Here is a 16,760-nt window from a genome sequence, read left to right as displayed (position 1 = left end):
GCAAAACAATAGACTTTTACATTAAATGATTTCTAGAAAAACTTATATACGATCGGTCACCTATTATAGCTGATTCAAAATTATATCTAATATAAACCTAAATAAGAGAAACCATAAACTTTCCTCAACGTTCCAGACACTCAGACTTTAAAACGGACATGAAAACTATATAAGCTGTGAGATTTAAAAGGCACCCTCTGACCAGAGGTATGCTTTCGGATTACACTAAAAAAGAATCAAATTTATTTAATTGAACCTCCTGACCAGGAGAATTCAGAATGATTTAGCATAAAAATTAACTTGACGAGAAGGATGTATATCTTTGATGAGCCTAATTTATTTAATTTGAATTTACATCGGAGCCACACTGACCAGTGCCAACTTCGACAGAATTTAAAATTTATGAATAATTTCAAAGTTCAAATTATTAAGATTAAATATTTATATATGAATTAATTATTTATAAGCCTGCCAAAATCCCCTTTAAGGATCATGCTGACCAGCACAAATCCTGAAAGGTGGCTTACGGAAAACCTCGGACATTGTGGAAGGCAGAGCTGACCAGCCACTCCTCACACAACGCCCGTATTCTCCCCGCCCTGGACCTCGACAAGCGATTTAATCACCTAAAGATTCCGGAATCTACTGCTATACTGATTATTTTGCCAGCGAAACGGCTGGTATTTATACTCGCGGGATTGCGCAATTCTATTCCCTGAACAAAAGATTTAGACATATGGTAAGTTATTTTTAGCTTTAACAATTACCCCTTCCAAACAGGCATATCGAGAAACACAATGAAACAAAACCTCGCAGCGCCGAACGAAAAAGAACCCATTGTTAAGAAAGAAAAAGAACTTGAAGAAAAAGAACTTGCTTTGCGTTCTTTTTCGCTTGGCAGAAACTGCGTTACAATTTTAACAAGGATAAAATATACATTCAAAAAGATTAGACTTCAAAAGAATTTATACGAGGGCTAAGTAAATTGAATAATAAAGACATTTACCAAAATTTATCAATCGTTACACGCTGTACTTCAAGCATGTACTTTGTACCTTTTGGACAGAGCCCAAAAACATCGACACCAAAATCATCGACCGGAAAAAAAAATCGATGCCAAAAATATCGACGGGAAAAACGTTCTTTCACAGTTTTCCACACTGAGAAATTCAAATCTAATCCCGAATACTTTCAGATGGGCTACCCTAAATTAAAAAGTGTTTCAGTGAAACGAACAATGCGTAATGAGCGAACTCAAGTTGCCAACTTACTTAACAAGTGCTACCAATGTTACTAGTACTAAATGGACATTTCCACTTTGATATGAAAAACGTTTTAAATCCATTCATTTTACAGATAATGACACAAACATGAGATGTGCAAAATATCTCGGCGATGCTTGTTTTGGTTCTCGAGAAACACGCCTTCAAACACCGCTGAAATTCACCTCCTACATCACGGATTTGAAAACGTTCTCTCCACAGACACGAGGTCCTCTGACATCATCACTTAAATATGCGTGCAGGCAGGGCTTCTGCTCGTCCCGTCAACTTAGCATGAGCCGCGGAATCGACAGCAAAGTCACTTCTTACTATGGAAAACAAGTATCTTGTAACTTCCAGTGCAAAAATCTGTGCTCCATTTCTTTGAGATGAATTATGCCCTAGCAGTATAGCAGTATTTACTGTAATTCAGCCACTCGGTAGAGGGTTTTCTCATTACGGTGACAAAGCTAAACTTGTAACAGTCAATGGTTGAACACGTGAACAGACTTGTTCATTGCGAATACATAGGTTGGTTCTGACTGGCAAGAACTTAATGTTATAGGAATGCCTTTTCTGGAATTACAATTATTTTCGTCATAATATTTTCTTCGCAAATTTTAAGATAATACATTTAGAACACTGGTTTACACGCCAATTTCTGCAATATAGCTAAGAGGTGATACGGTATAAAAAGGTACGGGGAGTTACGATGAGAACGCATGGTTCATTTAGTATGTATCATCTCTAACATTACATTTCTTCCCACTTTTGGCTAATCGCTACAATGAAGATGTATGACTACAAGCAGTATTCGAAGTCGGGGTGCAGGAGGACATCCCCCCCACACACACACTACAACCACCAACAACAAGCACAATCTAAATATCACCCAACCTGCCACGATACGAGACGAACTTTCTCTTCTGTCCCATCTCATTTTGAAAACATTCACTTGTCCTATCTCCTTTTATGAGACGAGAAAGAAAATGTCTCGTCTCGTGAGCAACACTAACATTAACAATATAAGCATCCCCCTAGCTGTCCCCAAATTCTCGAGCAAACATCCTCCCATGTAACAATTTCCAGTTCAATAAAATGTCAGTCACAAGGAAACAGTCATACCCAGGTCGAGAGTCAAACCTGGAACATGCGACTTCCTCAGATAAATCATGTATTTTGTGTATAATAATTACAACGCCAGTTCATTCCTGGTAATTCTGAATCTGCTGTTTGGTTTGCATATATAAGCAGGATAATATTCAGTTTCCAGAGCTCGTACCGTCGAAACGAGGAGTAAAACGTTGTTAATTCTATATTTTTTCGAGACTTGAGACGAGAACGAGAATTGCCCTCCCAAACCGAGAAGGATGTATATAAATCGAGACGAGACTTTCAATGAGATATTTACAAATAAACACGAGACAGACATTTACAACTCTCAGCGAGAACGAGACCAAGGCTGCCATGTCTCGTCTCGATAGGATCCTTAGTGGTGAAGTTGAGAACCAACCAATTAATGCGTTCGGGGTAACGAGATGAGGCGGCTTTTTTCGCAGTACAAAATTCAAAATATATCGTACCATTTCAGCATGGGATATTGTTATACACATGGGCGTATATATAGTTCACGTGGGGGGGGGATCAACTTTTGGTATGCTTAGGTTTGCTTTATTTCGTAAGTGAAAATACAGGACACTGCTGGCCGGAAGGTTGTTGGGGAGCAGGGGGGTGCTGGACCCGACAAAGTTGTGTGTATGTAGTCACGAAGTCGCGCTAGTATTGATACCAGACATTTGGTCTGCAGTCCCATCTGGTGTGTGGAATTACGTAATTTCCTTCCCATCCGTATCCCGTCCTACGTCTCTAATTTAAGAGAATAAAATAAGTCCGAACAATTTTTTTATGAACAAGCGTATGAACAGGTAACTCTGGTAATTTTACTGAACCAAAGGGGGGTGTACCCGTTGAACCCCCCCTTAAATACGCCCTTGGTTTTACACATTATTTCCTTGTAATAATTATACATAAACTAAGTATTAATATGTACTGTGCAACTGATGTAATCTTCTCAGTGTATTTTCTCTTAATTGCCCAAAAATATTTGATCATAACTTGCGCAACAGAAATGAAACACATACTGGAATTGCTTTATGGAAAATAAAGTGAAAAATGTGAAAATTCTTATTTTGCACTACATAGGTTACAGTAACTTTCGATAAATATAAGTTTTTGAAAGTTTGGTAAGCAACCAATTTTACAAGCAATATTTTTCGCATGACCTGAGAACACGCACGCAGCAGTACCCTTTCATTTATCTTGCACGTGAGCAGCAGGGATATTTCATGGAAGAATAATCATTAAAAAGCATAGCTTTCCTTTCCACTATCGCTTCTTCTTCCGTTATTTAAATCTGTACAAATTTGTAAAACTGCTGCACATGTTCGCTCGCGTGGCCTACCCTCAGTAAACTCATAGACTCATACTACAAGATGTTACAGCTGCGGGTTAAAAATGGTTGACAGTATGGCGGCACTGGAAGGTCGTTTCCTCGCGACCACCGACGGCAGCACCGTCGGGGAAAGAACAGAAGACGAACGCTATGCGCAAGAACTCGCAGATTGCTCGAAACGACAAAACACTATCGTGTGCCGTACCATTCGCTCTCCGAATGGTTTCTTACTGCGTTCAGGCGATTTGCGCGGATAATAAATTATACGTGCAAATTGACTAAACGTAGAAGTGGCGAAAATTAATTGTATGCAATGCTTTCGTTTAATCACAAACTTTTCTCATGAAAATTGATTTCTATCACAAAAATAAAAGTATACGAAAATTATATGGAAAACGTTCTATTACCAAAACTTCCTGAAATTGCACTCTTACTTTAAGCGGAAATAGACGTATAATTTCCTATAATGTTTAGAAACATTCATCATTCGAAAATGACCGTCTTAAACGCTCGAAGCAGACGACAAACGAGTTCTCTCTAAGTCGTGACGTATTAACATGGCGGGGCGTGTTTTCAGCGCAACGCTAGCCTCGCAACGTTGGAAGTCTCGTTTCTGCCTTAAACTGGACGCAGAGAAACGCGAGAACTTGCAGGGGTCATTTTTCCAGGGTGTAGTTTTTTTTTAAATTGTTGTAAAAAAAATTGAGTGGAAATGTCCATTGATCAATGATTGTTTAGTTTCTGGTATCCATTTATTACTTCTCGCCAGCAGCGTTTGTGCACGGAGAGAAAGGATTAGTTCCAGATACAAAATATATTTGGTTCCACAAAATTTCCTACGGTCAAACAAGGTTTTGTTTCACCTACAGAGTGACTGTTCACATAAACCATTTGGTTGAGTTCTCTTAACAAACATATGAGTTTGACGTTAGTTTTGTCCATTGAAACATTGTCCATTACATCGAAAGAAATATTTTGTTCCGTGAACAAAAGCAACGTGATACTCGTACTGGCAAGTGTGACAAGAGCAAACATGGCGGATCTGCGAACCCGTACGCTTCGAGTACCTTAAAGTCGTGGAGATTTGAAACACTAATACGTACATTTGCTGGTAAGTGTAACATTATTGATGTTAAATATGTTAAGTAGGAAATGTAAATCATAGAAATATATAAATACAGGCGTAGAAGTTCAATGCAAAATTTTGAGGTGGTTTTGTCTCGTATCTTAATTTGTAATTCTTATGCACGTAGAAAATATGTAATATCTGATCATGCTGAATATAAAATAGCTACAATACATTACAAGTTGTGCAAGCGTGTTTTACGTTAACACAGGCACAATCGCTCAGTCAATATAGCATCTTGACTACCATACGTTCGACCTGTGTTCGATCCTCGGGTTAGATGATCTGGGCCAGGCATTTTCACAACAGTTAATATAATATTTATAACAATTTACCTTTTGATTGTAAGCTAATTACTGGCGTAGCAGTGCAACGTGTACCGTGTTGGTTTCTATCGTATATTGCACCTTTTTACATTATGGGGTCCGTTGTCTCACTGTACTCCGTCGAGAATTACTTTGTGTTTTCTTTTAAACGGCAGATTTCGACCATTTATGTAATATAAAATTGGTTCAAACATGCGGAAAACACATGTAGCTGAGACATTTAATCCCAAAATATGGAAGTTGTTTCGCCAGTTTTTATGAGTAAAAACCGGTTGTGTGCTCACTCAAATAGCTAAAAAACACATCGAAAATTGCTATCAGCCCCATACCTAACACTCCTAATGTAACAATGGGCGCCTCCAGGATCGCTCAACATGGTAGCAAATGTTGACCTACTACGTCACACAGTTTTATGGCCTTTCCTGGATGCAGAGTTGAGAAGTAGCGACGTTCCAGCCGATAACAATCGAAAATCGCATTGCGTTGCCTTGTGGCGTCTGCAGCGAAAATGGCAGGACGTATTGGGCTGTTGAATACAGTGCCACTATTCATGGATTATGAATGGATGATGACATATATATCGGATGCTATTTCCCAATGAACGTGTGTGGTTAATCTCGAAGTAAAGCATGAGTAGATCTAGATCTGTGACTAGAGATACAATTGGGGGGAAATTTGATATTCCTGATTTGAGAACTTTGGTTAGCTACAACAGATTCTCTGTGGTTACAATTTTCTTTCTCCGACCAAAATAATACGTAATGGCCATGGAGGAGTGACATTGAGTGTGGAAAGGTTGTGGCCAATTTTATTTAAGGATATATAAGTATGTTTAAATTAAAGATTATTTTCGTATAGGAGCGCAAGTTCGACACAATACTCTGCTTTTTTTGTGTGCGTGTGACCTTATTGGTTGTAAACCTTTGTTAAAACACTTATAACATACGCTACACTGTAAGTGAAAGAAAGATTAATTTCGAGAATGTGCTTTGAAATAAGATCATTATACCTTAAATAGTTTCATACCATTGTTAATAGGCCCCCGTGGTGGGCATGAATGTTTGTGAGTGTCCTTTCATCAATTTCATCATATCATCACTCATTCCCATCTTTGCAAATTAACCAAAACTGGCACGAAAGCGAAGTAAAATAAAACAAATCAATCAATCTGCCATTGTTAATAGGACAATAATAATATGATTTAAGAACAGTAATTTTGTTTTTATCGTCGCTTTTCTGCCACTTTTGGCTAATTGCGAAGATGAGGACGAGTGATGATATGATAAAATTGATGAAAGGACACTCACAAAGAACGCCCAGGCTGGGATTGAAACCTGTGACCCTGGCGTGGTAGCCACGGAGGGCGGCTTACGAACAGAAATGTTAAACAGTGAGTATAAGTTGCAAAATGTGTGCAAAATTGTATAACGATGTTGTATCCATAAAAAATCACGTTGTTTTCACGCAATAATGTTTGATATAGTTTAAATTATGAATTACTGATTGTGCTTTCGTAGCTGCAAAAGAAAATGTAAATTAAATCAATATAAATAAACAGGTACGAACTGGCGTTTATACATGAATATGCCACAATATGTTTAGTTGTCTTGGTGATTAACTTTGCATGATTATCGTTTAAGTCATTGTAATACCACCCTCCTTCCAATGGATTTTCAAATATCACACTTCCTAAACGAAGTATTTTTTGAATCACGCTTCCTTAAAAAGTATATATTTCACATAGGAAATAGCCTCGATACTTGTTGCCAATTTTTCTTGCAAAAAGAAGCTGGACACGTACTCGACATTCACAAATAACATCCCGGAGTGATTAACACATCGCACTACGACGCCAGGGGTCCGATTCGAATCCCGGCCTGGGCATGCTGTTCCTTGTGAGTGTTCCTTCACCATATCATCACTCATCCTCATCTTCGCGATTAGCCAAAAGTGGCAAAATGCAAAGTAAAATGAATTAAATCAATCAAATAACATCCATGTTTATACCGGAACTCGAATCCTGAACTTAGGTAGCGATATAAAAGGTGCTCTCGACTTCAAGCTGGATACGTGTTTGCAAGAGCATGCTCACCCGTTTTGCCAAAAAAAACTTAATGTTCATTACTTGGGTTCATTACTTTTTTTAAACTGCGTTATTCGGTTGGAATTTTTTTTAAATATACCTCAGGTGAAGCCAGTGCATAATTATCCGTTGACAGATGACTCATTGTCCGAGAATATAGTGGCGAAATAGTTATTACTATTTAAATCTATCGGATGCGCGACCTAGAGGTGCACTTGGGCTACATAATCAAACTTGCAAGTATATACTTTTCACTCCACGCATCTTGTTCCGCCGCGCCATGTTGCAAAGCAGACTACCACAGACTTGCAGACGACAGTTGACCGCAGGCAGCGAGAGAATTTTATGTTGAGTGAAGCCGCGGTCGCTCCTTCTCAACAACCAGGTAGCAAGCGCCTCCAGGGTTCTTGCTACTCAACAATGTTGGGTTGCTGAGTGATCCTGGAGGCGCCCAATGTAATATTATAACTGCTGTTGTGATATGTCGTGTTGGGTGCTACATTCACTTGCATGAAACTTTCAGGCTGTTCTGCTTCATGTTAAATTAACAGGTGTACTTTTCTTCACAATAACTCATTTCTGCAGGCTAAAAGCAAGGAAACATGCAAGAAATATTTCATTTTCTTGAGAGGGTTCAGAGGGTTAAACACATTGTTATGTTAAAAAGGTCAAACAGCGTGAAATGAAGTTTTGAAATTTTTACTGCATTTTTATTCTTTTACTGATCAATTTTCCACAAAATAAGTATTTTAATCTTGTGTGCATGAAAATGGTGCATCGTGATAGTATGCCATTATGTTCCCTGTGCCTACTCAGATATTTCCAAGTTTTTGCAACAAAAATGGTTGATGTTCTACCTCCTTCCGTGATCTTAGCACCGAATTAAAATCAGAAGTAAACGACATGAACACAGCTGAAGCAACGATAATACCTGGTAGCGCAGGGTTGCCAGGAGTGTAAAGAAAGGCATCAAATGCAAGAGAGGCACACAATTATGTGAATAGCAGTTTCTGAATTTCTTCCATTTTTGGGGGGGGGGGGCAAAAGATGAAAGTCACTGGTATTACGAAAATGTATACACGTTCGGATACAAATGCAATTGTAAGGGGTAAATTGTAAAAAAAAAAAATAATTAAAAAACACTTTGGCCCGAAATTGTTATTTCCTTTGGTCTTCACGACAAAAGATTTATTTCTTAATCATAATGATGATTAGGTTAGGAACTTGGATACAGGTTCAGTTTTTGTTCATAAGTAATATAGTTACTTATGGTTTGCATGAACAATCACACTTGTTTGGTCTGGTTGTTAGGTTCAGTGTGACTTTTACAAATATATATATATAATCTGTGAAAAATCCCTATGATTAGTATGTTAAGCAGTTAAATTGTGAAAGTAACTAGTCAAGTTTGACAATTTGTTGTACCCCCGACACACACACACACATATACTACATAAAGGTGATGTCAGAAGTTTTAAACTTATGGAGTTATGGTAGTTAGAATGTATTCCGAAATGGTATGTTTCTTGTACAATGGAGCTGCATAATTTGTGCTTGAAATGTGTGAATCAAATCATAATAAAATCATACATTTATACATGAATAAAATGTAATTTGGGGAGAGGGGGAAGGCTAAGCCTAATCACTTAACCTACTCCTGTGTATTCTCGATTAGCCTGCTTAAAAACTTTCATTCATTCTAGCATATATTTAGCTTTATTTAAATTGCTGAGAAATACTCAAGAATTAATATGACAGGAATCAATGGAATTATGAGCTTAGCCAAAAATAAAATATTTTAAATTTATTTGTATCATTACTGAAGTTCAGAAATGTATTGGAGGGGAATCTGTAAATTAATATTTCCTTGTTTTCTGTATATCTTATAGACAACCAATAAAATAGGTAGTCCTGGCTGGCCAAAGCAATGAACCATGTCCAGAGGTGCTAAAGCATTGCCACAATACCTGGAGCATTAGGCAGTGCTACAGCAGAAACTGGGATGTACGTATATTAGTCAGCACTTATCTAATTTATTCGTAAGCAAATAAGTTGAAAGATTTATGAACAATTTAAACTGCTCAATACTTTGTACAAATCAAACATTTATGCTTTTCTGTTGTTGATTTGGTTTCTTGTTATTTGGGTGCTACACACATCTATCTTTCCCAGGAGCTTCATTTTCTTATTTTTTGCTGGTGTATACAGTATTTCCATTGCTATTTCCTGACTATATTTTTATGATGTAATAGTTTCATAATGTTATCACATTGGTAAACGGTGGGACAGGGAGCGTTCTGTAGAATTTTTCCAAACTTCTTTTGAGGCCCAGGTAGAATGCTTGCTCAGATGCATGGAATGAGATGGGAACTATGTGTAAGTGTAACTCTGAGTAGAGGACATTACAAGCAAACTATATGTATGATCAATGTTTCAATCTTTCCATTATTAAACAAATTATACCTCAACAGGCAAAACTTTTTGATGCCCCCAGGTAATTACATAAATATTCATGAATAGTTGTACAGTGGACAAAATACCTTAATCGGAAACTACCAGCAGGCCTATATAATATTAAGTCTTTGTGTTTATCGAGAATATGATTTTTTATTTTTTATTTCAAATTTTACTTGGATAAAATGTTGGGAATGAATTGCCTAAGTACCATATTGGAACCATATTTTCAGATTCAAAGCATGATGTTCATGCATCATTACCAATCATAAAGCACAAGATAAATAAGCACATATTTTTCCTATTCTATTTAACAACTGTAGAGAGAGAGACAAACACACACAGCAAGAGAGAGAGAGAGAAAGAGAGAGAGAGTAACTTTAATTTCCCTCTCATGGATGGTATTGCACAAATCGTGTTCACTTTTAGAAAATGTAAAATATTGCATTTTAAGTATTATTCAACCTTCCTTCTTACAACTTTGTAATTGCAAGCATTAACACATTTATTGCAATGTAAGTGTCTCACACAGAATGTGTGTGTGTGTGTTGTCTCCAAACTTTATGACAAGAAATATGTTCATTTGCTTGTAATAACTGTAAGTTATAAGAAAGAAGCTACAATGCAAGCAATATGTACAGTGTGATCAGTGGCGCCAATTGGGTTCCAAAACCAGGGGAGCAACTGGGGGGTCAAAGACAGTATGGATAAAGTTTAGCATAGTGCGGAATCAAAAGTGATGGAAAGGGGGGGCAACTGCTCCCCCTAATCGCTGACACTGAGTGTGATATATAAGTATTCCCAAGCAAATTTTCCCCGAATGTGTTTATTCTTTGTTTTAGACAATGAGACATTCAAGGAACAAAATTGAAACAACATACCAAACAAGCTGCTGACAAACACTGCAACCACCAGGTGAAAACCCAGCTTAAAAACACTGAGGGTGCAAGAGAAAAAAAAATCAATGAAATAATCATGGTTAATTTGCCGAGCAACACTCGTACATCCACTGCACATACAAGCGGAAGAGGATAATTTGAAAACGGTTTTGGTTAAATAAATACAAAAAAAGTTGCAAATTCCACATGGACTAACTGGGACTAGCCCTAACTGGGATTCGAACCACTGTCTATACTTTGCAGAATGTTATTTTGACAATGCATTCTGCAGCAAATATTTCTTTACCTGTAAGTTCAGAATGTTTTTCAACATGTTTGATGGTCATAGAATTTTATAATTCTAATTGATCTGATGAACCAACCAACCAGCTAACTCTGTTATTTATTATATTTTTCTTTCTTTCTTAGCAAATAACACCTTCCATGAATCCACCGGAGAGCACTATCTGTTTCAAACAGTCGAGGATTTCTTTTTAATTCCTATTTTGATGGATTGCCAGCTGAAAAAGTAACCAGACATGTTTCGATTCAGGAGGATATGGAACATTGAATCAATATTTACGTTAACAACTGTTGTACTTCATCCTTTGAATGTCTCCAGAAATCTAATACAGAAGAACTTTTTATATGTGAACAAAAAAGTTTTAATATGTAGTGTATGTGTGGGTATGAACACAAAAAATTCATGATACTTGATTATTCCTAATAAAAATATTATTGTTCCACATCAATATGTTTAATTGCTACATGTGCAAGAAGAATTTTGGTACTCTTAAATTGCTTGTGTGGTATGTTTTTTTTAAGCATTGTGGCACCTATTTAACTGCTTGTGCTCACACGTGTAAAAGAAGTTTCTAAAATGCATGCAAGTTTCGCAGACATTTTGGAACACTAATATGTGCCTTAATTATTTCTCATGCATATATCAATGATGATATAATATTAAAATGTTTTTTTTAATTGTAGTTCGACTACTTTTTACAGCAATTTAGTGCAACTGCTGTAATATTAAATCCCCCTGCGTTAATATTTTTTTGTATACTTGTGCACTGGAGTAGTGTAATGGTGGAAGAAAATCTAACTTTAAATATATTGAGAAACTTCATATCATTAAAGAAGTATTCATACATTTTTACCCTTTCTCTCTATCATTCATCGAATATTACGATTCATGTTAAAAATACAGAGGTTGCTCACACAGTGAACATCCCGCATAACAAACGTGTGCACATAGGCTAGAACTATTGTACAGTACATACTGTATTTTCTACAACTTATATTTTGGTAAATTCATAGCATTTTCAACATTCTTGCCTTGGTGGTATGTTCTGTATTTCCTCTACTAGTTTTTTTATGATGTTTCAAGGTCTTGATCCTGGCTTGGGAACAGACTAAAATGATTCCTGTAGTAAACTGGTTTAACACAGTGTGCCACTTAATACATGCTGTCCTGGAATGGATTGCATTCATTATGCGAGACACCATTGTGTATGTATTGTGTGTGATGTGATAGGTCTGTGAGCTGATGACACTTTGTCATGTGCTTCGCAACTACTTGACTACTGCTGCTCCAAAACACATCATGAAATATAAACAAGCACAAGTTCACGCAAAAATAACCAAAACCACCCACCTTGCTAACATTTAATAACTTCCGACCACATGTTGGCTCTTTCCATTGCAAACAATCTCACCACTCTGCCTGTGTGACAAAGGGTGACCTGCATTTTATCTTTGAACACAACAATAGGGCTGATTTATATTTTTTTTCCATATATCGAATGGTTTAACCCTAGAACACTAGTGTACGTAAAATTTACATGTGGTGTTCCCTCAATTCCCTTCCCTACCTCTCAGATACACGTCCCTCAACCTAGCAGTGCCTCGACCAGTCTGTCGGACATAAAGAATAGAATAGAATAGAATACTTTATTAGTCATTAGACAACATGATTGCAATAAGAAGAAGGTAAGTGCTGATCATCTTGATTTTATGTGTTATGTTGTACAATGTATGTTAATTTTGTGTGGCTCTAGTAAAACGAGAAAAATCTTTCACATAATTTTGACATTCATAAATTCGACTTGGATAGTTAGATTTTGAAAAAAAGTTTAGAAGCATGCACTATTTTCTTGCAGGATTACAATATTGCATTCGTTCCTTATTTACGGTGTTATGAATATTTTTTTGTTTAATTTTCATTGTTTGAACTTTTCACCTTCATTCTTAATGTACATATTGGCTTGACAATCAAGACATTCTTTTAAAATATTATATGTTTAATAAAACCATTCTTCTTTGTAGCTAATCAGTGGTGATTTATTCATTCTAGTTAACAGTGGTTAGAAGTCCAAAAACTAGAATTAATAAAACCATGTTTATACTTTTAAAAATGAAAAATAAAACCCCAATATAAGGAATATACAAAAGTTGATTTTCAAAGGGAATCATCACACTGTTTTCATGATGTAGAGGTTGTGTTGAAAATAGATTGCTTCATGTAAGTAAAATTTATGTAGTGCTAGTTACACTGTAATATGGGAACATGCTAGTGTTCTAGGTTACACTGTAATATGGGAACGTGCTAGTGTTGTAGGGTTAATAATACTTTAAGGTATTATTTGTTGTCTATAATGTCAGTGTGAAGAAATGGAATATACCATATAGATTTTGTAGCTATGGTGAATATGCCTTTACGAAACATAATGCAAAAAATATAATGAAATTGCAATCTGTCTTTGCAACATTCACAAGGCAGTGTCTCAAAAATAAAGTTCCATTTTTTTTAGTTAAATACAGAGCATTAAGTGTAGATTTCCTATGTCCATTTGTAACCGGTGGTCTTGTTTAACATGTTGGTCCAGTCTGTAGGATGTCCGACTACCATAAAGGACACCTGGTTTTGGTTATCAGGATATGTGATTTTGGGAGGAAATTTTTGATCTGTCCTAGTACAAGCAGCTATGGCACACAACCACCCTCATATCACTGGGGGTGTAAAGGAAGCTCCAGCATGGTTCTGATCACATCTCCACTTTCGAAGATAAAAAGGAAATATATTGGGGCCATCCATGCCCCCTTTGCACCAGCATGCTGCTGTAATTAACAGGGAATTACTTTACTTCAGGATGGAAATAAATCATTGAAGACTGGTGAAGGAGGGGGAAAACTTAATTCACACGAATACATATGTGTGTGTGAGAATTATTATGATCTATATATATATGTGTGTATATATATGTTTATATATATATATGTTTATATATAGTCATAGTTTATGTTAAAAAACAGAGTGTACAATCCTGGGGGATGGGGGAATTTCAACCCACCAACAATTTTGTCCTACGAAAATTCAGTTGGTATAGGAAATGGTTTGCTACTTTATAAATACCCGATATGTATAAGTATGTGTGTATTATTATCTACATATGTGTATATACACACAAACATACACATCAGGTATTCATAAACTAACAAACCAGTTCGTTTACCAATTGGATTTTTGCAGGACAAAATTGTTTGTGGGGTGAAATATCCCCCTGTCCCCAAGATTTCACGCTTTTTAATATTTTTAATAATAATAATTCCAACAAAATAACCTTTACTGCCAACAAGTTGATTTGGTTGATGGTACCAAGCATCTTGTTCAGAGAACTGGACCCAATTAGATACAACAAACAAATGATTTGGTTGGATGAACAAGATTAAGTCAATCAAATAATTTTGTACTCTGAACCTTCACGTTTTGCTCGCGTATAACAAACAAGGGATTTGGTTGCTGTAACTAGGATTTGTTGCAGCCAACCAGACTTTTTTCTCAGTGTGGTTGGGGGAAGGGAAAGGAAGGCTCCTCCGTGTGAAAGATGAAAACGAGTAAGTAGAGCCCAAAAGTAACAGAGTGATTTTTCGTATTTGTAGCCACGAAAAGGAGGCCGAAAGGACCAACATACAACTTGACTTTTCTTTCTGATTTTCTTTCGCTTCATGCATTGGTATACCTTGTAGCATGGCCTCTTGCTATCAAAACGAGCGTCGTGAGTAACACTGTTAACATTTCCTTTTAGGTCACATGTAGTACATACTTAGTACGTGTACATGCACGCGTATACATCGTATTCAAGTAATAGTATATATCCAGTGGCGGATCCAGAAGCTATAGTTGGGAGAGGCGAATTTCAGTCCGATATTTTTACTCTCCAAGAATCAATTTTAACCAACACTTCCACTGTTTTATGTAAACAACAGTGGCGGCGATTATGGGGGGCGAGGGGGCAGTTGCCCCCCACATTTTGCTACTTTTGCTTCCGCACTGTGCTAAACGTTATTTCTCAAGGGAAAGCAAACTGTCCTTGCCCCCCTAGTTTTCAAACCAAATCGCCGCCACTGGTAAACAATATATATATCTTACTCTGAACAGGAATCAAGCTGACTTCCAAGTTTTAGAGATTTTTTGTACAAAAAAGAGTGCCCAGTACAGGAATAGATGGTTATTGCATGTCGTTATCATAATTTCTACATTGCCAGGGTAAAGTGATCGATCAGAGGAGTAAACAAAACAAAGAAAACAAAAACTTATTACCAAGGGATCTCGGGTTCGATTTCCTTTGAAGGCATATTGTACAGTGGTTCGGATTCATATTTAAACTGTAGGTACAGTTCCGTTATTCTCAAGTCTTTTAATCCTGCTGATAAAGAACATTTGAATTTGCAAAAATTTTAGACGGAATAATGTATCTAAATACCAAGCAGTTGGGAGGGGCGATCGCCCCTATCGCCCTCCCCGTGGATCCGCGCCTGTATATATCTGCCCCTTTGCAATATTTTTCTCACCCTTCCCTTCCAGTCTCTTTCCCCTGGCGCCGTCACTGTGTAGTAGTACCACTGTTGTATTTGAATCAAGGGGTCCGAGGTTCGATCCCAGGTGGAGGCAAGTTGCACAGTGGTATGGATTCCTTAAACTATAGGCCCAGCTCCGATTAACCTTTCGTGGGTCACACGAGAAAAAAATACCTTGTTGATCGCTCATGGTGCCAGAGACCGGGCTACTGGTATATAGCCTATATACCTATATGCAAGGAATTGAGATTGTATAAAACTACGAATTTCATGTTTTAGTTTTAAATAATAAATATACTGGACAAAATAAGTAATATTCCACATAACGAAAATTTCAATGTTACATGTACATAAGACAAAAATAATAAAAAATTACGTTTTCGTTTTAAGTCCACTTTATGCACAGAGAGGTTAATCGGGACTGGACTCACAGTTTATAATAGGATCTGAACCGCTATGTTCATCCACTAGGTATCGAACCCAGAACCCTTTGATTACAGAGTAACACTGCGTTTATTGCGGAGATAATTGGCAAAATAAGTTTCCTTTGCAAATAAAATAACTGGTGATAGTAAGTATTTTAAAATTTTTCACTGCACTCTTACAAATGTTACACTGATGGGTCTCAATGATCATCTGAATCGAACTGTCCATCTAGTGAGTCACTTTCCCTCAGAATATCCACTCTTCTTCCCATATGTCCATCTTACCATGGACGGCGCTCAAGACGGGCTAGGGGGCTGAAGCCCCACAAAACATCTCTGCCCCCTAGATTTTTATAGTACGTTAGTCGCATTTTGACCGAAAATAGGAAAATCTATAAGTTTTCTCACTTAATATTTTCCATTATAAAACTCCCATTTGAGTCACCAAACTTGCTACAAAATTGAATCACTATTTTTTAGGAATAGGTCTAACAGGTGCGAAAATACATTTTTATAAGTAGGAGGACGTTCAACATCTAATAACCTTTAAGCTTCATTTACATAGGCCTGCATACGGGGAGGCAAGAGAAGCGATCGTCTCCCCTAATCCTTCACTTAGAAATGTAATGTAATCTTATTGCAGTTATAATAGTATTATACTCTATGAGAATGTTGCCTATTTACAAGCCTATAAATGTTCCAAGCACTTACGGGAGAGTGGGGAGGGGGTTGCTTGTATTACTTCCTATATAGTTGAACTATGCACATATTCTTCGTCACCGTTTCAACCTCCAACAAAAGAACACCGAGACAACCACCCACAACCACCGAATACATCCACCTACCATGTAGGCAGCAGAACATCATGCCAACTTTGAAGCAAGTTTGGTGATTCGT

At 37.0% G+C, this 16,760-nt stretch overlaps 1 long non-coding RNA gene across 1 annotated transcript; it reads left to right on the top strand.

Annotated features, from left to right (window-relative positions):
- The first annotated feature begins 4,701 nt into the window (after window positions 1-4,701).
- On the top strand, window positions 4,702-11,324 carry LOC145995212 (uncharacterized). Its single transcript, XR_014442424.1, has 3 exons — window positions 4,702-4,825; window positions 9,139-9,253; window positions 11,011-11,324. It is a non-coding gene; the product is annotated as an uncharacterized LOC145995212 (long non-coding RNA).
- The last annotated feature ends 5,436 nt before the right edge of the window (window positions 11,325-16,760 follow it).

Source organism: Lepisma saccharinum, chromosome 11, assembly GCF_977018435.1.
Source record: "Lepisma saccharinum chromosome 11, izLepSacc3.1, whole genome shotgun sequence".
In the NCBI taxonomy this organism is placed as follows: domain Eukaryota; kingdom Metazoa; phylum Arthropoda; class Insecta; order Zygentoma; family Lepismatidae; genus Lepisma; species Lepisma saccharinum.
This window is presented reverse-complemented; position numbering and strand designations above follow the sequence as displayed.